General features: G+C 35.5%; 2 non-coding genes across 2 annotated transcripts; one reads left to right on the top strand and one right to left on the bottom strand.

The window, feature by feature from the left end:
• Positions 1 to 432: 432 nt before the first annotated feature.
• On the bottom strand, positions 433 to 492 carry MIR7445-1 (microRNA 7445-1). Its single transcript, NR_105613.1, has one exon. It is a non-coding gene; the product is annotated as a microRNA 7445-1 (primary transcript).
• On the top strand, positions 435 to 494 carry MIR7445-2 (microRNA 7445-2). The gene has a single exon (NR_105617.1). It is a non-coding gene; the product is annotated as a microRNA 7445-2 (primary transcript).
• Positions 495 to 19,031: the final 18,537 nt, after the last annotated feature.

The raw sequence follows: 19,031 nt of genomic DNA, 5'->3' as shown, positions 1-19,031 counted from the left end.
GTGTCTCTATATGTTGGGTGCCTATGTTTAGGAAACTGTCTTAGATGCCTATAAACCATTAACCATTAAAATAGATGCCTATAAACCATTAAAATGGTTTAATTTATTTTTTAGACATCTGAAACTGTATATATTACAGAGGCACAGGAAACCCATTACCTACAGTAGAATCTTATACACTGTTTCAATAGTAGATGTTTCACAAATGCAAATTATACACTTCACTTGTAAGATAGAACCAGTAATATGTTTATTGATAAAAAATAGTTATTTAATATAGTTATTTAATATAACTAATTTAACTAATTTAATATAATTAATATATATTTTTTGATAAAAAATAGTTATTTAATACAGTTTAATTGTAAGTACGACAGTGACTTAACATGGTTTGAGATGGAAAGGTACACTTGATGATTTACAGCATAGACGATAAAGTTAAACAGACTCATCCACAACAGGAGTGTCTCGTGGATGAGTCTGTTTAACTTTATCCTCTATGCTGTACTTTATCCTCTATGCTGGACACTCCTGTTGAGTTGCAAGGTTCAGAGGAATGGACACTCTTGCCATCTCCTTGAACCAAAGAGGTAAAGAGTCTGTGTTTATCTGAATCCACTCCTAGTCCCAGACTTGATCAACAGTTTAGGTCTAAAGGATTATATGTGCACAACCAAAGACATAATCTTAGCAAGGCTTACAAAACTTATTAAGCTATTAGTCACTTACAAAGGATCTGTAACAGCAAGGAATTGTAATATCAAGGAATCTTGACATTAAGACATCCCTTGTTGAGAGAAGAGCTCAATGGGCTCCTGGGCTGCTCACTATTTATGGGGTAAGATAACAGATTCATAGTCATATTTGCATATTGACTGTAGTTTATTCCAAGTCTGGCATGAGTTGGACATTCTTCCATATTTGACTTTACTCAGACATTGACCAGTACTCTGGTTAGGTGGATACACAGTCATTAATTACACCTTGGCTACCATATTTTTATGTTTCCCACAAGTTCATTTTGAGCCAAGTGCAGCTATCATGACAAGTTTCATCCATCATGATTTCTGCTGGTGGTTATTACATTATCAGTGTTATAGGAAATACAGGTTAGACTGGGGGGAAGGAGCAGACTATCCAACCTACTAGGTGGTTGGAGAGTGTGATAAGGTCTCCCTTGAGTCTCCCCTTCTTCAGACCAAAGAATCCCAGTTCCCTCAGCTGCTCTTCATTAGACTTCTGCTCCAGACCCCTCACCAGAGCTTCATTGCCCTTCCCTGGACACACTTCAGGGGCTCAATGTTTGTCTTGTAGTGAAGGGTCTGTCATACGTCTATATCTGTGGGTTCAGACATTCAAAACCTTTTCCTGAGTAATTAGGCAACTCATTTATGTCCTCAGATCCCTTTGGGTGTATTGACTAGATCTCCGCTGACTAATTTACAAGCAGACAACTGCATTGTATTCACCTGAATTTTGGTTCCTGAATCTGGAACTTATTTTCAGCAAAAGCGGTACATAAAGAAACTTCAACATCCATTTTAAAACCTAGGTTCAAAATATGAATTAATTAGTTGAACATTACCTCCTGCTTAATGGGATTTTGTCATTTATTTATTTATTTATGTCTGTACTTCTTTTTCTCCTTCAGAGAGAAATGTTCTCTCGTATGTTTTTTTCTCTGTGTCTTCCTCATGTATACAGGAAGGAAGAGAAGATTTGGCAGAACTTTTACACTTTTTACACTGGAACAGTTAATCAGATAAAAGGTTCACCAGCTCAGTGTTCTCTTCCAGACATTATGTTGGTGTTATTACTGCCCTGGGGGAACTCATGGGTTTCACTGTCCCTTACCCCAGGTGTCACTCTGGGTATCCCCGCACCCTGTCTGAGGAAATCCCTTCAGTCCCTGTGGTCATCAGCCCCTGCCCCAGAGAGGCCAAAGCAGAGCTGAGCTCCAGTTCCCTACAGCCCTGCCCGTCCCAGTCACCAGCCCTGCTGATCTGGGCCCATATCCCAAACTAGCTTCCACTATATGAGAATAGATTTCAGTTCTGAAGAAGCAGAACTTGTGATAACAATTAAGAAATTTGCCCAAGCTTTGGATCCTATTTCAGATCCATATAGTCTTTGTAAATTTAATGTTCTTAAAAGAAACATTATTATTTTACTTCTTTTTACTCTCTATCTCCTTTCCCAATTATATTTGAGCTCAAACTGGTTTTTATATTATATTTTGAATGGGTGGAAACTAACATAAGAAAAGATTCCTGACTTCCATTAAACAAACAAACAAAAACAAAAACAAAACAAAACAAAACCTGAGCCCTAAAAGAGGTGTTTTGTGATGATGAAGAGCTTCTAGTTAACATCTATTTCATCTGCTAATTCAAGATAAACTAGGAATCATCCAAGAAAACCAGATAAGTTGAATCTTGATCTATTTGTTAAATCATTTATTTTCTGATTGTTGGAGATTCCTTAGGTAGACAAAGACAAATATTAATCAAGCATGATAGTGTCAGCTAGGCCAGGAATATTTTTATAAAATAAGTTCTTTAATTCTTTTTTTTTTTTTTTCCTAATCTCTAAGAAATAAACAAACAGACAAACAGGAAATATTTGGCCTGGCTAAATCAGAGAAAAAATAGTTTTTTTTTTTACCTTATACTGGCTCTGTCAGTTTAAATTTAAACTGATCTGAGTTGCTTTAAAAGTCCCTTTTTTAATAAATATTCTTTATAACTTTAAATAATCATTTATAGCTCACACTGTTACAAATAAATTGATTTTTGTGTGTTAACTCCTGGATCATAGTGAATTTGAGAAATAAAATGTGGCTGTGCATTACAATGTACCAAAAACATTCAAAACAGTGAAAAACAGCAGCACAAACTCCCTTGATCTTTAATGTCTAGATTCACAAAAGGAAAAGTAAGAACTGTTCTGACAGAAAAAGAGTTTTCATTTTGTATGTGCTTATTTTTTTAAGTTAAAAATCAAGAAAAAAAATGTGTCACTGTTAAAAGAAAAGAAGTTTTAAGGTGTATTATTCATGTACAATAATAAAAGTTATATTTACTGAGTTGGGATTTCAATAACCAATATCTCAGAACAACTAAGAATTTGTAATGGGTGTATGAAACAAATTAGCAAAAGGTTTAATGTGTACTCTAGCATTCAACATAGATAGCATTTAAAGAAATTCTTCATGTAAGACTGAAGAGGACATGTTTTGCAGTGATGTGTCTTCTACATGAAAGTAAAAATGATGATAAAGCACTCATATGTATATTTTGTGGTGTAGTTTCATTCAAAAATCTTATGAACCAGGAAGTTATTTTTAGGAATAAACCAAACTGAGTCACTCGATAACTGATGCTTCAGAAGAGAATTTTAAGTTACAATTTTTCTGGCTGGGATTGAATTTATTTTCTTCCTAGCAGCCTGTAAGGCGCTGTTTTTAAACTAGTGTTGGCAACACAGCAATGATTTGGCTGTTGCTGAAGAGGGATTGCACAGTGACAAGGTTTTCTCTTTTTCTCATTCTCCTTCCACAGTAAATAAACTAGGGATGAGCAAGAAGCTGAGAGGCGACACAAGATAATTAGCCACTCACCCAAATTAACCAAAGGAGTATTCTGTGACATACAACATGCTCAGAAATGACAGGAGATTTTATTTTATTTTATTTTACTTTTTTTTTAGTGGGAAGTACTCAGAGACTGGCTGGGCACTGGTTTTGCCTGTGAGAAATCGTTAGTGATTACCTTTGTATCACTTGTATATTTTTTTCCTCCTCTTTTCTTCACTTATTAAACTGCCTGTTTATCAAGAAAAGAAAGATTAACAAGCAAAATGAGCAAAATGCAATTGCTAACCACCAGCAGACTGAAGAGCAGTCTCCAAGAAAAAGCAGCCCCCACTGGTCCACTTCCCTCCAGTTTTACTGCTGAGGATGACATTAAATCATACAGATTTTGGTGCTATCTGAGCTAAGTTTCCCCTCTGCCTTTTGTGCATCCCGAGCCTACTTGCTAATACGCAGTTTACAAAACAGAAAGGAACTTGATTTGCAAGCACTACTCAGTAACAATAAAAATATTGGTGTGTTATCTACATTGCTTTAAATACAAATCTGAAACAATGCAATGTATGAAGTACTACAAAGAAAATTAGTTCTGTCCCAGTCAAACCAGGACATCCAATGAGGGCTGATACACCAGCTGGTATACTGTCTGCACGGTGAGATAAAAGATATTTTATCTTCATCCAGAGTCATGACAGATTTATTTATTTATTTATTTGTTGTTATAATTATTTTTAAATATTCAGCAAAAGTCTACAAAGATCCCTCTTTAATCTTATTTGGGAAATGAACATTGGGTTGCGGAAAGATGGTGTCAAATGAATCAGTTCATCTCTCCACACATAGAAATTTTAAGTCATTTGAGAAGTTACATCTCAAACATCACACGAAGTTTAGCAGATATGACCCAAAATGTGAAATGATATCTTAAGACAGGATTGTCAGATGACCCTAGATGCCTGAACATCATGAAGTGGAACACTATCAAAGACTAGATTCCAGTTCCATGTTCCAGATGCTTAAATCCAAGTTTTTCCAAATGGAAAGATTATTGTGTGTTTTAGGGGAGCTATGGGTTTGCCACAGTAAGAAATGTGATTTAAAATTCAGATACTTCATATGTAGTTATAGGTTGTCAGTTGAAACATTGTTACCCCATCTGGCTTCCAGATACTAGTGCTGAGTATGTGGTTCTCAGCAATTCCCTGGTCATCACTACTGTTACCTGATTTAAAAGGTACCAGATTTCTATTTTGAAACTCCACCAAGATCATGTGATTTGTTAAAAAAAAAAAAAAAAAAAAAAAGTCATTCTGTGACTGAACAAACTTTCCCATTTGATACCTGACCTTCTGCATCTTTTAGGTAATATATTCTTATATAGCATCATGTGAAATACTCCTTTGAGGACAGTTACATTAACTCCCCATTTACACATATTCTTGTTGCCTAGACAATAAATAGTCTTTCTATAAACTTATACACATATATAAAAAACATATATACACAGATTTTTAAAAATATTTTTTAAAGATTATTACTAGATTACATTTAGCAACTAATTGAGATTTTATCCATTTTAGTAAGTACAAACTTTTTATTCTATTTCATTTTAACCCCAAATTAATGATTTATATAAGGATTGAATGACATAATGTGTGTTGTGTAAATTCTTTCCTGTATTCTGGAGTATTCTGCTCTAACAGTTCCTATCACATAAAATAATTCAGCATATAAGCATGCATAGAATGAATACATATTTATTACAGCAATTTGGTGATGCAGCATAGCATGTTCTCAAAACCAAATTCTTTGCATGCAGTGATCAATTTCACCGTGTCTTGCTCTGCAATCTCCATAGATGCTATGCTGAAGCATTTTCAAGCAAGTTAAGTTAGGAAGGATAGAGGTTAAAGGCAAAAGGAATTACTAGATCATTTTGTCAAGCCTGAAATATATTGCAGGCCATTAAATTTCATCCAATGTTGATATCTGCTGAGAAAATGAACTGTAATGACAGGTAATTATTATTATTATTGATCATATTTGCTATAGTACTACATAAAGGCTGAAGAAGAAAAGAACTAGACTGAAATAAGCATTTTATTACCACAGATTAGTTGACGATATTTCTTAAAAGGTCTACATTCAAGATAATAATAGCATGGAGTTGGAGAATGGTATATCGAATACACTTCAAAATACTCATATGATGGCAGCAGACAAAGCATCAGTTGCATTATTTTATTTTTTCATAAATAAGAGAAATATAAATGGAGTCAAGTGAGATAGGTAACAGATACTGTTTCATAATCTTCAGAAACCATTTCATGCTAATGCAGTCATACTCCAGACCAAGGTAGATTTGTTTTCATCATCCTGTTTCTACTAGGACCCATCTGATTCATGGATCTAGGACTAGCACAGAGAAAGAAAATTAAATAGACTAGTATAGACATCTCTCTTTAATTTCATATTGAAAAGAGAGGAGCAGGGGAAAAGGAATGCAAAAATTCTATAGCACTATGCTTAGAAAATATACACTAGTGTGGATGGGATGAGAAAAAGAGATGACAGACTGATCCATGGGTCTGTTTGGGTACTCCTTTGTCCTATAAACTCATACTTCAGGAAAAAAAAGAAAAAGAAAAAAAAAAGAAAAAAAAAACTAAGCTAGGTGAGCAAACATCACTGTATGAAGGAATTTTTAAAAAGAAGCTTGAGTAGAAGAAATGTTGCATTTACATTTGAAAGCTGTGAAACCTGAGCACATTTCACAAGCTCATATCAACCATAAAAGAGAGTTCCCTGATACTGGAGCTGCTCTTGCAAAAGTTCTGTCTCTTGTGCTTGCAAGCATTTATTTCTTGACAGAAAACTTCATAGTTTCATTGGATTGTAACAGCTGTCAAGAGAGGTCATGATTTCTGAAAAGAAAAGCTTGGTCATTTTGTATGGGGAGTTCTGAATAATGAGATAAACTATAAATTGGATTCTGTATTCAGAAGGAAGGCAGAGCACATAGCAGTTCATGGGGTGAAGTGCTCAGAGATCTATGTGCTACTGAGAAGATGGGCTGATGCATTTTGAAACTTCTCCTTTAGTGACCGTTTGGCTTAATTCCCAGGCATAAAAACTTGCAATAATAGAGTCTGGAGGTCAAGAATATATGTATTACTCAGCCAAAATTTATTCCTGATTTTCCATATTTACTTCATGTTTAAGCCAGTTTAAATGAGAACAAAATGTATCTGTAAATATAATAAATCTTATTAATGTAACAGATCACTTGAGAACTCATAAAATAAGAAATTGAAGTTAGTTTCTGGCTCTTTTAATAGTATGTTTCTTGAATCTAATTTTTGGAAAAAAAAAAAGATGAATTCTAGTTGTATTTACATCAGCAACTGCAACTGTTAATGACATTGAGTTGAAATAGATGAAAAGCTTATACAGCTGAACAAATATACATATATATATAAGTTCTTTTATTATAGTTAGTCATGTGCAAGAGGAAATAATAACAGCAAAAAAAAAAACATAAATTGTGTACATCATTCTCACTTCATTGACACTGAAGTGGAAGCTTTCAACACTGACTTGTACAAAGTGAGAATCTTTTCAGCAAATGCCCATTTGTGCCTAAAATTATCGGTTTGACTTAGGTCTTCAGTTTTCTTATTCCATTTTATTTTTTTTCTCTGAAATCTGACACGTGATACTGTTTATTACTTTTATTATTATTGCTTTAAAAATACATTATATGCTTATTTTTAAGGCTTTATATTGAAACTGGAAACTGATAATAAACAAAGTGAAAAAAAACTGCTGTCAATCAATTGCTGTTCTCTCAGAGAAATTTTATTCTACTTTCAAGTAATGTAGCTGGGTGAAACTACTTCAGTAAGTTGCTTAATATTATACCCACAGATATTTTTATCTATAGAACTCAGATCATCTCAAAAAGATACTGATGTATATGAAATCATCACTGTCACATGCATCACAAGAGGAAAGCTCAAAGGAGTGGTGGAAACTGAAGACAAGTTGACCAATGCTCAACAGACTAATCAAATTGATATATATCACGAATAATATATTTTTAACATATTTTCTAGAATAATATCTATTGATATTTACTGTACTATTTAAGATTGCACAGTTTATACTTCCTGAATGAAATATTTCACAGTTATTCAAGTACCCTCTTTAGATCCAAATTAGACTAATAGTGTTTTGGATAGTGTTTTGGACTCCAATTATGTAGTCCAGAGGCTAATAAAAAGAATGAAGGACTGAGTTCTTCTTCACTGAAATGTCAAAATGAATTACTGGATGAATCATAAATATCTTCTGGAAAATTTTCCCCATTTTTGGCCAGAAGTCCAGGAAGACAGTCTCATGATTTTTAGCCAAGTTTAGAAGAAACCAAACCAAGCCAAACCTCAACTAATACTGTAAACAGGGATTCATTTCTGTAGATCTGAATTGGATGGGAAAAGTTTTCATTATTTTTAAGATATTTCAACTCTAGGCTTTATCTTTTGATAGCAAACATTACCAACTCTATTAAAGCTTCTGCAAAAATACTGCAGTCTATATATTCTTAAACTTAGCACTAGAAGAGATTACATATTAGTTGTCATATGAATTAGTCAACTCCTATAAACAGATACAACTGCTTGAGAGGGTGTAATGCTTAACACTCAATTTTGGCACTACACCACATGGTATAGTACTATAATGCCAAGTTAACATTCAGAGAAAATACCAAATAGTCATACTAGAAGAGTATGCATTTTAGATTTAATACAGTGGATTTCCTCTAACATGTTTAGAGTTGTGTTTTACAGTGGGAATTGAATAACTATACAGCCTGCTAGTGACACATACAATGATGAGGGACACTAGAAGATACTTTGCAAGCCATTGTTAATGCTTCTTGACCTTATTTTGGTTACTTGTATTTGCATTGCTTCAGGAAATAATGAAAAGAGAACTCTGACAAGGGAGTTTCGGGACTGTTACAGTAATGAAAAGTGACCTACTGAATTGCTTCCAGAACACTGTCAGAAGGAGAATGTTGGTTGTCCCAGTGTGGTAAAAACTGTATTAGCGAACAATTTACATGCATCATATTTGCAGGCAACTCCAACACAGAAATTTACTAATCCCTCAAAATGGATTACAGAGGTAATACTGAGAGCTTACCCTACATGTTGCAAGTCACTGTATCAATCTTTGCTGCAGTTTACACATCTGTAAAATGAGGATAATGACAGTTTCTTCCTTTATTTGATGTTTAGAAACCTAACATTGGAAATTTATAAAATGGGCTGTATCTGTAAGAGATTATTCTTTTATATCATTGACTCAAAGTTTGCTGAGGAACAAGTCCAGGCAAGTCCTGGGCAAAGGTAGAGAAATCTTCTGTCTGGAGGACACTGATGGACAGGTCTTGGCTAAGGGTTGTGAAATCCTTCAAGGAGCACAGATGGACAAGGCCAGGGGCATAGAGAGAGATAAGCTGCTGATAATGGCCAGGAAACGGTCTTTTGTGTGGACTTATCTCGAGGAAGATGGCCATCTCAGGAGGTACGCACATGACTCTTGCTCAAGCACCCAGGGATGTCACATAGGCAGGAAAAAAAGGAGGATAAAAGAGGGTCCAACAACCATGAGGAGAGGGGTTTTCTGCCATCTGATCTCTCACCACGACAGACTAGAGGGTTTTCAGCCATCAGATCCTTCACTACGGACCGTATGCTGACGGACTTCCCTGGGCCTCCTACCTGAGACCTACTCTACTTACTCTGCGGCTCCTCCCAGACTTACTCTGCGGCTTCTTCCTGGACCCACCCGGTACCTGCACCCTCTTGTTGCCCAAGACCAGCCTCGCTGCTCCTGCCATCCGGCCTTGGACCGTCTGAACGTCGTGCAACGGGACTGCTGCCGGATCCCCGCTTTACGCAATTCTTGCTTCTTTCTATCTTTTCTATCGCTCGCCTTCCCTTCCCCATCACCCTAATCCATAATAGTGTCCATCCTCCCCTTTCTTCATCTACCTTATTAACATTTGTAATAAACTGGTCGGACTGACATTTGAACCACTGCTTCTTAATCTCACGCTGGGCATACATATTTCAAAGAACCTCCTCTCCCTCCTATAAATTGGAGCGAGACAGTATCAAAAGAAGAAAAAATGAAAAGATACATAAAACTCTTGATTTTAAATGAACATTAGTAAAGAAAAATAAATGCAGTTCACCTATTGTAATCCAACAGCATCATCACAACTAATCAAATAGTTTTTTAAAATTTATTTTTGTTTGCATATTACTGTAAAGCAAGTCTGTAAAGAGTCACGGAACACATCCAGCAGCAGCAATTGTAGCAATACCACCAGAGAGGGAAAGAAATATGGCTTCACCCCAGTACTTTTAAGTGAAGTATCAGTCAAACAGTAGATCAGTTCACTTCACAGAAATTGTAAGACTGAAATGTCTTTTGCCAGCCATCTATTCAGAAATGTAGACAAAGCAAAGCAATAATTCTTAATTTGAAGCACACAGAATTTCAGAGCCTGGAGAATATGGTGGAGTGCATTGTACCTCACAGTTTGCAAAGGATTATGTTTAATAAGTGATATGAATCCTATAAACAAGTGAAGAAATATAGACCTTTTTTATCATACAACATACTGGAAAATGTTTGCATATGCTTAGATTATGGGTATCCAACCTTTTGGCTTGCCTGATCTGCAGTGAATGAAGAGCAACTGTCTTAGACCACATATAAAGTATATAATATAGTTAACATATATAACTAATAAAGCTTTTTATTTTTTTTTAGATTATTTATTAAAACATAAAAAGAGGGCAAGAAAAACATAAAACTAGTGGGATATTTGAGCTTGTTTTTGTGAAAGAAATGGTTGAAATTCTTACTGAGTTTTTAAGGTTCTTTTCAGAGATTTTAGATGAAATTTTACTATTTCTGTGCTTCATCCTTAAAAATAGTTATTCACAAATGTGTGGTGAGATGAATAAGATGTTATTGTGCAGCAGTATTTCTTTTTGGTAAGATAGGTTTTGTAGAAGTCTGCTAAAAAGGCATAATCAATTTTTTTTGGTGTCAACAATGCTGACAAACTTTATCACTCTGAATGTGAAGATTCAACATTGTCATTTCTACCTGTCAGCCCTTCTACCATACGTTATTGTTTCAATAACAACAGAATTACTTGAAGTGTTCTGGAAACAGAACACCAAAAACATATGTTCAAATAACACTAATTTAGCATGTAGAGATTATACAGAAGTTCAGTTCAGTTGGAATTTATTGCCTTTTGGGACACCCTGAAGAATACGTGTGATTTTTAGCTGCCAGTTGAGAACAGTAAGAGTAATTCATTTATCTTAGTGTAGGTGACTAGGGTTATATACTACATGGAAAGACTATATTAGGAGAGAGATATCTGCATAGGCTACCAAATATGACATAAAACTTAGAGGAAATCTTCAGTTTTCTGTAGTGGCCACTAGAGAACAAGTGGGACATCTCTAAGTGCCTACAATGACATACCCCTAGGATATGCAACAAATGAATTTTGTCTCAAGCTCAGAGAACAATTCAGTTCACCCTTAGTTAGTCATCTAAAATAGGATTCGGCTCTTCAATGTAGATATTCCATATCATTTTATGTGATTTTCAGTATGCCATCTGGCATTCAGCTGCTGCAGAATGTGAGTTGGGTTTCCCTTAACTTCTACGTTGCTTATCAGATTTCTTCATTTCTGTGGCATCCTGAACATATTTTTTCCCACTTATTGAAACAAAGAGTGAAGGATGAATTTATACCACTGTTAATGTTTCTCAGCTACAATTACTTGTAACTGCTTTTACGTCTGATAATATGACACAATATCTTCTGTACTTCTTTGCTCCACTTGCTCCTACTATCAGAAAAGTTTTGAAGCTCTATCATGGTGGAAAATACAATGATTTTCCAGTCTGTTCCAGTGTTCCATGCTCTTTGTGATACCTTAATATCCAGTCTGAACCTCCCCTAGCACATCTCAGCCATTCCAATGTGTCTTGTCACTAGATACCAGGAAGAAAACATGAGTCATCTCCACTTTCCCTTCTAAAGAAGTTGTAGATAGCAATGAAAGTGCCTAGCCTTCTTTCTTTCAATCTTGACAAGCTCAGTGTTCACAGCTCCTCCTAATAGGGCTTTCCTTCCAACCCTTCTGAAAGTTTTGTTGCCTTTCCCTGTACACGTTAAAATATCTTAATCTCTTTATCCCTATTTTTCTTTCTTTCTTTTTTTTTTTTTTTTAAATTGTGGAACCCAGAATTACACACAGTATTCCAGGTGAGGCTGCATCAATATTAAATGCAGTGGAAAAATTACCTCTTTCTACTGGCTGGTTATGCTGATCACAGAATACTGTTTGCCCTCCTGACTGTCAGGGCACACTGCTGGCGCTTATTGAGTGTACTGTCAACTGTCTATATTCTTGTGAATTCTGCTGGTGAGTAAGGATATTGGGATGTGCTAAGTCAGTTCACATTTATACCATACAGTAAAGAATTCCATTTTCTTGTGATACCCTAGAAGTTTATAGCAAAACACACTGATGTACCATTCTTTTCTGTAGTAAAAAATCTTGGTATTTTTATGCTTTATTTGACAAAATGAAGCAAATTCCTTCAGGCTTAAGGACATCAAACATAAAGTTATTTGTATAAAGTTATGTGTGAGATCATTCTCAGCGTAGTCAAAATTCAAGGGTGAATGGGACTGTATAGATGGATAGATAGAAAAAATGTATCTGCTGAAGAGATTATTAGAAGGTCAATAACAGACAAAAAGTTATTTTGGTTTGAAGAAAGATGGATGATGCAGAACAAAATAAAATAAGCATTGAAATGTTATTTAAATCAGAGCCACAAGTCATTTGAGGTTTTTATATTGCTTTTTGATACCCGCAGGTCTTATTCTATGATGTGTAAAAGTGCTATAGACTCTTTACTGTTGATGTAGAAAAGCAAACACAAATCAATATTTCCCTCTTTAGCTAGCAGTAATGTTGGACAAGTCCTGTATGCCCCCTGCTAGAATACAAAATTGCTTGTTGCCTAAAGATAAGATTGATTTACTTTCCCTTCAAATTTTTCTTACACACTTTCTGCTACGGTATATTCATTTTTGAGAGAAAAGTAAGCGAATTGCAGTTTTAGAGATGAGACATGTATGTTGTGTAATATAAAAACTGATAGCAACCTTCTGGGAGAAAAGGAGGATTATTTCCATGAGGCTGTCATCCTTTTCTGTCTCTGCCTTAGTAACCAAAACTATTTTTATTTTTTTTTTAATTCTTCTTTTCCAGTTCAAAATACATGCAGTCACAAATAATGAGCAAAGAAAAACATCAAGATTACTCACATACTACTTCTGGAAGGAAGTAGGCATTGAGCTCACAAGCTGAACCTCCTCAAAACCCTAAATAGGAGTCCTGGTGCAGCATGCTAGAAACCAAACAATGTTTGCCTGCCAAAGCAAACGTTCTTTAACAAAATCTGCAAGCAATTTGGGTATAATTAGCCAATTGATCATGCTATCCGCTATGACTTTAATTGCTTCTGTTCTTGTTCTTTCTGCCTAGATCATAGAATCATAGAATCATCTAGGTTGGAAAAGTCCCAGAGGATCACTGAGTCCAACCATTCACCCATCACCAATAGTTCTCACTAAACCATGGCCCTCAACACAACATCCAAACATTCCTTGAACACCTCCAGGTTCAGTGACTCCACCACCTCCCTGGGCAGCCCATTCCAGTGCCTGATCAACCTTTCAGAGAAGCAGTATTTCCTAACGTCCAGCCTGAACCTTCCCTGGCGCAGCTTGAAGCCATCCCCTCTAGTCCTATCACTAGTCACACGAGAGAAGAGGCTGACCCTCAGTCCACTACAACCTCCCTTCAGGCAGTTATAGAGAGCAATAAGGTCTCCCCTGAGTCTCTTTCTCTCCAGATTGAACAATCCCAGCTCCTTCTGCTGCTCCTCATAAGGCCTGTGCTCCAGACCCCTCGCCAGCTTTGTTGCCCTTCTCTGAACACGCTCCAGGGCCTCGATGTCTTTCTTACAGTGAGGGGCCCAAAACTGTACACAGTTCTCAAGTTCTCAAAAAGAAACTGCCATATCTTTTCTGGAATCCACCTTTTTACTAAAAGACAGGCAAATTTAACGACCTTTTGCTCATTAATTTTTAAACTTTTTCATACTGTTGGATATCCCATTGTATGTTTTGATTTATGATTTAATCAAACATGATTAATTATGTATAGAAATTTAATTACTGTTTTAATCACTATCAACATACACAACGCTTTTTCATGTCACACAGTAACTACAAAGCAACATTTAAAACACTTTCCCATAGTACAAATGTGATAATTTTCCTATGAGCATTTTATCAATGGAATTTCAAGGCCATGTCATGAAAATTCTTCTAATTAAACTACAGACAGGAACAAATGGCTGACCCCAGCTCTGTCACCCTTATAGCAAAACTAGCATAGATAGAAGCTTCATTCATGACATTCTCTTCCTATAATCTATTCTTAAAAACCTAGACAGATATATTTTTTCTCAACTTCTAGAGTCAATCTGTTTCAGAACTTTACTATTTTTATTATTAGGTTTTCCTAATGCTAAGACTGAATCTTCTTGCTGCAATTTAAATCCATAACCTCTTATCCTATATTGCAGCCTGTTCTTGATAAATACTCTTTTCTTCCAAAAGACATTGTGTAAAGAGTATTTCAAAGCTGACTTTAATACAATTAATATAGTATGTAGAATGAAAATCTAAAAATTTGAGAAACAATTTCAAAATATATAACTGCTGCATCCATACGTCTCTGGAAAAATGCTAATCCCTGTATGCCTCTCACAAGCTAATTGAATTGCAGATGATATCCTCTTTCTTCTTAACTTCTTTCCTTTGAAAATAAGCAGGGACAGCAGCCATCATCAGTGAGCTGTGAATAGAGCTGATTGCCAATCTTCCATCGAAGCTACAATATTTGTCAGAAAGTTCTGTTTGTTTCTTCACTTTTATTTGTGAGTGTTCCATGTTCTTAACATTTTTTTTCTCTTGAATCCAAATGTATCCTTTTACAAAGTTTTTTTTTAAACAACAGTATATCAAATATATGTTTATTTTAATAAATGATAAAAAGATCTTTACTTACTACCACCACTAATAATATTTTTTTTATCATAAATGAGGACAAGATAGAAAAAAGACTCTTCTAATACTAAATATTTACACATATGCATCTTTTTGTATTCGAGGAACAGTAGAAGTTTGGATAGCTATCTATCGATTAAAATCCAATTGAATATAGTTTCTTTCTGGCAATAAATTAGGTATACATTTAAGTGGTCCATAGTTGAGAGAATAATGTGCGAATAATAAATACTTTGAAAAATTTTTAAACATAAAATGCCTTAAACTAGTTCTCCCACATCATATAGAGTAAACATACACAGACAGAGGAAAAAATGTTGTGTGTATATTTTATTCCTTTCTTTTCTCCTCTCGCTCTCTTTCCATAAATTGTAGCAAGACATTCAACTCATTGAATCCTTATGATGGAATTCTTATCACTTTCTCTCTTTACTGAAATGTGAATGTTAAAAGATTGCAAAAGCTATAAAACACATTGCAACAGATCACAAAACAGTATACTGGGGCTTCTTAAGTAGACCAAGCCACTCAGAGAAGGAAGCAGATTACTTTTCCCTGTTCTCAGCCACTGTTTTCCAAGCAAGTACTTTTCTTTCTATCTATTTCTAATCTAGTGTCTTCCTCTAGGTTTTGATCTGTGGCTTTCTGGTCTGTAGCAAATTTTAAGCAATCTTGCTAACTCTGCAGGACAATCTCCTTCTGGTTCAAATCTGAGTTCCCAGTCTCCTGGTCTTCCTTTGTTATGGCTTTTTTTTTAATACTCATTTTCATATTTGACCCTTTAGACTTCACTGAAGTCAGAAAACCTCTCTCAGGAAGATGTCATCATCTTTTCTCCAGGTCAAAGACAAGTTAATGGAGAAATCTGCTCTGCTTCTTCTTCTGCTCTTCAGTGAAGACCAATTTGGTCTTCACTGGTGAATGGAGAACAAGTCAGTTTGTTGAAAAAAGATGTCCTTAAGTTTACTACATGTTGCATTTGTCTGAGATCCTTTGGAAAACTTTACTGCCTGTTCTTCCATCTTCATTGGATATGTACTTTATTCATCATTCTATGCCAGCATGAGACACCATTTCATTAGGAAAAGTAAACAAACCAAATCAAACCAAACAAAAAATAGTTATTTTCTTCCTCTTCTTCCCCGTACATTACCACCTTTTTTGTACTGGTGCATATACGCATGCCACTAGGAGAGTGAATTTCAGTTTTGATCATTTATACAAGGTGGGCATAGCATACCCTTCTTTTCAATTGCAATCTTGATTTATATTAGATTTATCAAATGAGGAAGAATGATTTCTCCTTTTTTCTAAAAGATCTGAATAGACTTAGCTGTGATCTTCAGATATGTATAATGACATTCACTTGCTAAGATTTTTAATTTGTACATCAATTAAGTGAGCATCAACAGAAAACTCTAACTCTGAAAGTAAGTGAATAATCTAAAGAAAACTCTCTACCATTGTTCATTTTCTATTGTAAATCCAGGTTTGAAATCAATGCTCCAAACATCATTCTATAGTATGAGAATCATAGAATATACATTAAATGTGTGAGTTGGCTTTCTAATGTGAAAAAGTTTGACTACTGATTAGAAATGAATCTATAGAAAATGCCAGTGATGTCCTTATCTTGTTGCTCAGAAAGATTTTGGAATTTCACTCTGTTGAAAGTAGGCAATTAATTCTCATATGGAATTTACAGCCACAAAGACAATTTAGATTCTTCCTGGGAAATGATGTTTGTTTGGTTCACCCTCCCCTACTTCCCCTGCTATCTGTCTTCGTAACTGCTGTTTCCTTTCTTTCACATTTATTTTAACTCTCCAAAAATGTTCTTGCTTGGGGATTGATGACCTCATGTAGTTGCAAGTTTTAAAAGTTTATCATTAATATCTGAAAAAGATGTTTCTTATTTCTTCTTCACTGTGGTATCTGTTACCATAGACCTACATCTGGTAAAGAAGAAAAACAAAAAAGCCAACTCCACAGAATGTTCTGTTGATAGTTCTAAGTGTAGTTAAACATGTCTTGATGCTACCTACACACCTACAAACCCATAAAACATATTTTAGATTAGAAAGTCAAAATCACAGAAAAGCTTAGAGTCAGAAAAGAGTTTTGGAAATAATGTGGTATAATTTCATAGTCAAAAAGGAGCAAGATAAAGGAGGCTTCTTGGAGTGTTGTTACACCAAAATCAGAATATTTTCATAGATGGAAAATTGCAAGCTGCTCTGGTGTTTGAATGCCTCATTATGAATAATATTCTTCCTTAAACCTGATTTGAACAGTTATTACATGCATCTGTTGCCGCTTGGCAATAGATGCCTTTTGTGCATGTCCGAAAGGCTCTAGCTTTTTTTTTTTTTATAGCCTCCTGTTAAGTAAAAAGAGCAGTATAAACTTATGCTTGTCCTCTCTTCTAAGAATGAACAACAGCAAAAAAAAAAAAAAAAACAGTTTACTTAGCCTTCATAAGTCATCTACTCCAATCACTTTTAAGTATCTTTCCACAGTACTTGGTCTAGCATTTGATTGCTTTTTTTTTCTTTTTTTTCTTTCTTTTTTTTTTTTTTTTTTTTTGCAGGAAGTCCACACATGGACATAGTACTCCAAATGGACTCTCAGAAGCGCTGAACAGAAGGCCAGAATAACTTGCCTTAACCTACTCGTTTGACTCCCAGCAATACAACTCATTATTTGGACCTTTGCCACTTTACTTTTAACATTCTCTCTTTTGGGTCTTATCCTGCAAATCTGTTTTTGATCTTGTTAACACTGAATGACTACTGTTGCTAACAAATGCTAGCAATGCAGATATTGCCAGTTGAGGATTCAGGCATGGGTGAGGCAGACCTCATACATGTGATAATTTGTTTCACACTTACAAGACATCTAAAAATGTTCAGATAATAAAACTGTTCTGTCTATGAATCAGTGTTCTATTTTTAGCAATTCTGTAGAATTGCTTCTTTATATATTTTACAGTGAACAAAACAACGGAACACAGCAGGAAAAAAATGGTCACATTCTTCCTGCATTTGATTGCTGTCTTGACAAATTAGATTCCTTCTTATCCTTGGTCACATATTCTTATATAATGTTTGCTATTAACTTCAAATAAATTGTTCACAAGGGATTGTTAGCTATGTTCTCTCAAATTTTTGATTTGACAATCAAAGTTCCAGTATGTAGAAGTTGAAATGAAATATGCCTTCCTTTTTATTCAATAAGAACAGTGCATTTATCACTTAGTAACATTTATTGTGTTTTTAATAATTGTCTTTATTTAAAAATGCATTTATTATGGGATGCAGTAAGCAAATATACTGAAGATGATTAACAATTTTGTTTTAACAATTTTGTAATAAAATGTTTTAAATGAATATATTAAAAATTACGTAACAACAAGATGGCATGGCTTTTTTAGAGCAGGTCTGGAGAAAGGACACAAAGATCATCAGGGAGCTGGAGCACCTCCCCTACGAGTACAGGCTGAGAGAGCTGGGGCTCTTCAGACTGGAAAAGAGGAAGCTCCAAGAAGACCCAATAGCAGCCTTCCAGTACCTGAAAAGGGCCTACAGGAAAGCTGGGGAGGGACTTTTTAGAAGGGCAAGTAGTGGCACGACAGGGGGAAATGGTTTTAAACTGGAATAGGGTAGACTTAGACTAGATATTAGGAAGAAACTTTTCTGTGAGGATGGTGAGACACTGCAACAGGTTGCCCAGAGAGGTTGTTGTAAGAGGTCATTCTTTTACGCCATTGCCTCAAAGCCTGCTGAGGGACACAGATGAACAAGTTCAAGCAAGTCTTGACCAAGAACTGGGAAATCCTTTGTCAGAAGGGACAACAGATGGACAAGGCCAGGAGAAATGAGAGAGAGAGATAAGTGGCAGCTAAATGGCCAGGAAACAGTCTTTTGTGTGGACTTATCTCAAGGTGGACAGCCATCTTAGGGGGTGCTCATGTGACGCTTACCCAAGCAGCCAGGAATGTCACGTAGGCAGAGAAGGAGGATAAAAGAGGGTCCAACAACCATGAAGGCAGGTTTCTGACAACAGATTCCTCATGACCTGCCTCTCTCTCCTGGACTTGATCTGTGCTCTACCTGCTTGCTGCCTAAGGATGGCCCCTCTGCTGCTGCTCTCCCTCCCAAGGAGTTGTCTGCCATCAGA

Source organism: Gallus gallus, chromosome 1 (assembly GCF_016699485.2).
Source record: "Gallus gallus isolate bGalGal1 chromosome 1, bGalGal1.mat.broiler.GRCg7b, whole genome shotgun sequence".
NCBI classification, from domain to species: Eukaryota; Metazoa; Chordata; class Aves; order Galliformes; family Phasianidae; genus Gallus; species Gallus gallus.
This window is presented reverse-complemented; position numbering and strand designations above follow the sequence as displayed.